Raw genomic sequence first — 6432 nt, 5'->3', positions numbered from 1 at the left:
TCTAAGCGTTCAGTATCTGTGCAGCCAATGCTTTGCACAGGGATGACAGAAAAGCTTCCAGATAGGACTGTGGACACTCTACACAAGTACCTGAACAAAAAAAATCATTAGTTATCATTCTTGATCATCTGACAATGCTTGCACTTCTTGCCACACGCCAGCCGACACTGTAATGTGGCCTACTATAACGTGCGAGTCACTTGTACTGTGTGGCTTATGCCAAAGGCTTAGTTAACAGCGTTGAGACAGTCTTCCTTTCTTTTTAAGTGCTTGCACCTTTGTTGTTTACATGCATGTTCCAAGAGCTGTTGTCATTGTGCTCACTCATGTGTAACCGTAGGAATCTGTCACCGAAGGACAGTCTACAAATAAAGGGTTGCTGTGACAAAAAAAAATGTCTTGTCAAGTGTGGGTGCTTGGTCAAGCCATTGATCGTGTGGCTTGTGTATAGCACTTCTCCAGAGCTTGTTTTGGCGGAGCAGAAAGTTTTGGTAGAAATGCACGCTTCGAGGTACGCGTGGATGAAAGCGGCCTTTGCTGAGCAGACAGCAACCAGACCAATTGCAGCGCTTGCCTGTCGCATATTTCTCCCTGATGCAAGATTGTGACGTGACACTTCCTCCCAACATTTTTCCTTCCTCCATCAGAGTCTTTGAAGACCCCTTCTTCCACTTCCCCTGCTGTAGAAGGCATTGTTCAAGGATAGGAAAGACTCTCCATTTCCGCACCCCGCAAGGCAGCATCATTGGGGAGTGAAAGAAGAGAGGCCACCTCGAGATATGCTCTTCTCATGGGAAGAGAGGTGGCGCTCAGTGTAGTGGGTGCTCATTGGTCGAAAAGGTGGCCTCTTACCCTCTCCCCTCATGGGTTGCAGAAATATGGGTCTTGCCTATCCTCAAACCAAACAGCACGAGTCACTCTCGCCATCAGAGAAGTCCCTTATGCATTGGCCCCAGACTACTCAAAGGCAAAAGCCAGATGGTGGGGTAGCTGCTCACTTTGTTGATGCTGTGGCCAATGACAATAAAAGCCTTTGTATTGGGTTGGCGGTTTTAAACCAGCCACGCGTTACTCAATTCACGTGCTGCAATTTCTGCCATGCGTTGTTACGTCGGTTAGAGTGACTCCTTGCTCAACATGGTAACGAGAAAAAACCAGAAGTCTCGCCTCATGGTAGCCATCGTGCAGCTCTTCGTTACCAGCGTTCATGGACATGATTCCTTAAAGTAAATTGCACAATGTTGTCACTGAGAACTCGTGCCTTCGTTGACGAGAGTATCCTTTACCCATACTGCAACAGTAAGCAGCAAAAGTCAACTTTAGCAACTGGTGTGCAAAGTAAGCTGCAATGAGCAGCTCGCAGCTGCTTAGGCCTAACTACCTAAAGTTTTGCAGTTATTTCTTTTTCATACAAGGCAAGCACTGAAAGTAGGCAAGCACAAGATTTGCATTTATCGGGGGGGGCTGTTTTTACCATGCTTGCACCTAATGTCCCATAATGAAGTTTCCTTCGTAATGTTTTCTTTGGAAGCGTTTGAAGTAAGATTTTACAAACAAGCGCTGGCGTTGCTCTGTGGTTTAGTGTTCAGTTGGTTGCTGTATGTTGCAGAAAGTGCACTCATCGCTTGTTAAGTTGCGCTACTGGGAGAAAATTATCACACAATGGCTGGGTTTGAGGCCGGCTCAAACCCCAATTTTTATTAAACTCAATTTCGCGCAAGTTTTTGCACTGCACGTCATGTTTTTCCAAGGCCAATGCCTGATGGGGCACTTAAAGGGGCCCTGGCCCTGCGACAATTATTAAGCGTATCGTTTTCATCGATTCTTCAGGAACAGTCAAATGCATAGATATCACTGCACAAGTGGTAATGCCAAAAACAAAGCTGTTATAACTTCGTCTGAACAGATAAGCCACTGGTTTCGGACTACAGGGATACATAACGGCTATTTTTGTGATTCGAAGTGATGTTTCATCATGTGGCAAGGACCACATTGGCCGGGTCTTTTGATTGGTTTGACGCGATGAGTCGCATAATATTCATATGGTCCCAGCTAGGCCACACTATTGTGCACTAATAATTATAAAAGCGTCTTTATACTTCCTCAGACACAAGAGGATTTCCGCTTTTATACAATTGCAAAAAAACGCTAGATGTGCTGCACGATGGCTACCATGAGGCGAGACTTGTGTTTTTTTTTCTTGTCTGCTGGGGTTTGAAAACTAACAACTTCTGTTGCCGTGCGCCAATTCTGATAGTTCTTTTTTGTGTTAATCTCGGTATCCATTGCTGCACACTCTCCAGCACTGCAGAATGCAGACGAAAAAAATATTGCCGGGATGAAAAAAGTTAAACGGAGACTAAAGAGAAAAATGATTTCTCGCTTATTAGTAAATTACAATTTCACAATACCGAAAACAGCACTCTTACCATGAGAAGACGCTCGGTAAAAGAGAAAAGGCACGAAAAGAAAATGTACATATCGCAACGGCCTTCAAATTCCCGCACCAAACGCCGTGACATCGCAGATTGTGACGCAGTCTTCTGGGTCATACATAGTTCCACATCGGTAAAAATGAGTACACTGTCCTCTGAGAGGCCCATAGACTTAACGTACCTAGTTTCAGGAAATTTCGAGCCAATGTCGCCAAAAAACAAAAAATTATGCTTTGCAACCTGTGAAGTCGTCACGTGCAAAGATTTCATCATGAAACTATGACCTTGATTTTCTCTATTAGTATACCTATGGTGGTGATATCGAAGACATTAGATTTGTCAGAGTGCAACTCTTCGTCAATCGAAGCCAATTCACTGTTTCATTTTAGTGTCCCTTTAAGGCTTTTGCCTTCAACAATGGAGGACACTCGAGCTTCACTTTTCAGAGCGGAATACGATAGCGTTATCACCGACGACGCAGGCTCCGCACCATTGCACCATAACGTGCATAAAGGCAGTTTCCAGTGCTCGTGGATGCCTCTGGGAGCCACAACAACATCAGCATGTGCCTCAAAGTCAGACAGCACTGGCACACAGTGACTAGGTCCCTCTTCATTCAGCTTGAATCACTGAGCTGTTGTGGCCATTCGTATGGTTATCTCACACCCGCAGACACCCTTTCATAGAAAATTGAAGCAGACTATAAATGATGCACATATCACTAAACTCACGCACCAGCTAACAATGACTGTTATGGGCATGGAGAAAGAAGTATTTGAGGAGCAGAATCTCCAGGCCGCGGCAGCGCGCGAGGGCTGCGCGATAGCGTCACGGCGGAATGCGGTTTACGCCGAAGCACGACAGATGACGCTTTCGGCCTGTTGCCATCTTTTACATGCTCTTCTATGAACGCGACGCATAAAAATCGTGATAGCGCCTCGCGCAATGCAAAATTTCTAAGATTTATGTCTGTAACATCAATCGGTAGATATGACAGATATTTTAGCTGCAGTTACTAATCGATAATACCAGAATTATAGGCCGTACAGCGCTTGAAACGAACTGGTAGTAGTGACCCCTGAGCAGACGACATCTGCCGCCGCATGCACGCGCCCCTCGCTCCTCGCTCGCATGTTGCGCGCGCATGCGTAGGTGGCCTTGGGAGAGAAAGTTCCCAATAAGCTGTCGCGCATCCCTTCGCGATTTTATTATTTTCTTTCACTTTAGCGCTCTCAGTGGCTTCCGTGTGTTTCGCCGGCGGCGCCGACTCCTCGATGTTTGCGCGCGCTTTTCACTCGACAAAGGAGAGTGCTTTGCAGATTTCGACCAGTGCTTCTTCAGGAGGGGGCGGAAATGTGTCGTGCCGAACAGCAGCAGTGGGTATGCGTCCTGCAAGGAGAAGGTAATTACCTTCAAAGTTCCTAGTGACCCAGTGAGGTTGGAAGCGTGGGCTCGGGCCATACCAAGAAAAGACCGACAGCTGACGCCTCGTGACTACGTTTGCGAGAAGCACTTCTGGGACAGTGACATAGAAAGGCGGCGCTATTATGGCGAGCTTGGTGGCGAAGTTCTGCTTGACAAACAGAAACGGCCAGTGTTGTTGCGAGACGCCGTGCCTTCAATTTTTCCGCGCTGTCCCAGCTACTTGTCTGCTGTTCCCAAAAAAAAAAAAAAAAAAAAAACGACGAACTGGACCTGACGTGAAGTGCGGAAAGCATGCAAGGACAGATACTTCGGTGGCTCGAGGTACGAAAATGCCCTCTGCTTGCAAGGGTGAGGAAATTGAGATTGTGTGTCCTGTAACCTCCTCTTCGCATGAGTTCGCTGCACTTAACTATGAAGAAACAAGCACCGGCGTCTCCGAGGTTGAAAGACACAATACTACGCTCTGTTCCGGTAGTTCTGCTGCCGCTGGAGCGCTAGTGACGGACATGCGAATGGAGTCTTCGCAACTTAATTCATCTCAGATGTGCCTCTTGGATATAAGGTCATAGGACAACAAGAAATCGTCATGCCCAGCGCTGCTTGGAGCCGACAAGAAGTCGTGGAAGGAACTCCGAGCATCTGCTTCATCCAGCTGAAGAAGGCATCACCGACAACACCGATTTTTGTAAATAAGAGCCTCGAGTTCACAATGTGCAAAGAAGGTGTGAAGATCACAGAGTGCGTGCTACAGCGAGAGGTCAGCAGCACAATAGTGAACTCTTGCGCAGGAACCCAGCATGCTATTGACGTCACGCAAATGCTCGAGGTCTTCCACAAGAAACTTGTATGTCGCGGCGGTACGACACAGGAAAAGTTTCCTGGTATCAAAGTAGAATGTGGCTCCGTCGACGCGACCGGATTTTGGCGGCATAAAAGGTGTGCCATTCTTCTTGATGGTCCAGAAGATCAGTGTGGCGCGTGCAAGACGTTGTCCAACACACTACGGGTCCACCGAATTTGAAAGGAAAAGTGCAGGCAGACGACACGGATACGACTACCGTTGAGTCCATCAAAGAAAAGCAAAATTGAGGCCTTGCGAAGTCGGTATATTGCCTGCTATCGCTCTAAGAAAAGACTTCTGGCAAGAAAAGAAGCTCTCGAAGCTGACTTAGTCAAATGCAAAAAACAATTGAGAGAAGTGAACGAGAACAGTTTGGATGACTTGATGCGAAAGGCATCCTTTCCAGAGACGCATTGTATGCTGCTGAAGGAATGTGTGAAAGCTTCAAAGGCTGCGTCGAAGCGAGGATGCGTTACCATCAAGATTGGTTGTTGCTCTGTCTTCTTCTGCACATTCGGACGTCATCCGGCTACAGATTTCTACGCGAAAACAACATTCTACCTCTGCCCAGTGTGAAAACAATCAGAAAGTATCTTGCCATGGTTGGAATGCAATGCGGTTTTGATGCTGAGTTTTTCAAAGCGTTAAAAGCAAAACTGGATTCCAAAACGGAGTTTGAGAGACATGGCATGCTCCTGTTTGACGAAATCCTGGTGAGAGAACGGAAGAGTGAACTCCAAAACCCTAACCTATACGGGTCTCGTGGACTACGGTGATGGAGATGAGCATTGTTCTGAGCTGGCAAATCATGCGCTGGTGTTCATGTTTTGCCCCTTCGGGGACAGTTACGCGCAACCGATTGGTGTATTTGCATCAAAGGGAACTACTAGAGCGACAGTCCCAAGCCAGTTGGTCCTTCAGGCAATCGTCATGCTAGAAAACGCTGGTGCACTAGTTGATGGGATTGTCTGTGACGGAGCGGCGACAAATAGAAAGATGTGGACGCACCTGGGCGTCAGCGGAAAGCTCGATGAGGCGAAGAATTTTTTTGAGCACCCCGTAAATGAGGATCGCAAGGTGTTTGCCTTTTCTGATGTACCGCATCTGTTCAAGTGCATCAGGAACAGACTGCTTAAACAGCGTCTTCTCAAGGTGAACGGGCAGTGGGTGAAGTGGAATCTGTACACTGCCGTGTACAAGGAAGACTGCAAGAACGTGGGGGGCCTAAAGGTTTGCCCAAAGATAACGGAGCACCATATACACCCCTCAAAAATGGAGCTTATGCGCGTTAAGCTGGCAACACAAGTCTTCAGCCGGTCAATGTGCTCCGGCATCAAGTTCTACGCTGATCGTAAAGTATTGAATTCGCAAGAAGCTGCAGGAACAATCGCGTTCACTGAGAGAATGAACGACCTTTTTGACTCCATGAATAGACGGCATCCTATAGAAGGGGTGCGACATGGCAGCCGTGACCTCACCGTGATTAGAGACTCAATTCAGTGGCTGGATGACTGGGAACGGGAGCTCCAGTCGGGCGCAATTATGAAGGAAATGTTTCTCACTCCAACAACTGCGGAAGGCCTCCGTGTCACAATGCTTTCTACGCTTGCGCTAACCGAGTACTATATATTAAGCAAGTGCGATTACAAATACGTCCTAACGGCGAAATTCAATCAGGATCCTCTTGAGAGATTCTTTGGCAAGGCAAGACAGGCAGCCTGCGACAATGAC

The sequence above is a fragment of the Rhipicephalus sanguineus genome, chromosome 6 (genome assembly GCF_013339695.2).
Source record: "Rhipicephalus sanguineus isolate Rsan-2018 chromosome 6, BIME_Rsan_1.4, whole genome shotgun sequence".
Taxonomy (NCBI): Eukaryota; Metazoa; Arthropoda; class Arachnida; order Ixodida; family Ixodidae; genus Rhipicephalus; species Rhipicephalus sanguineus.
This window is presented reverse-complemented; position numbering follows the sequence as displayed.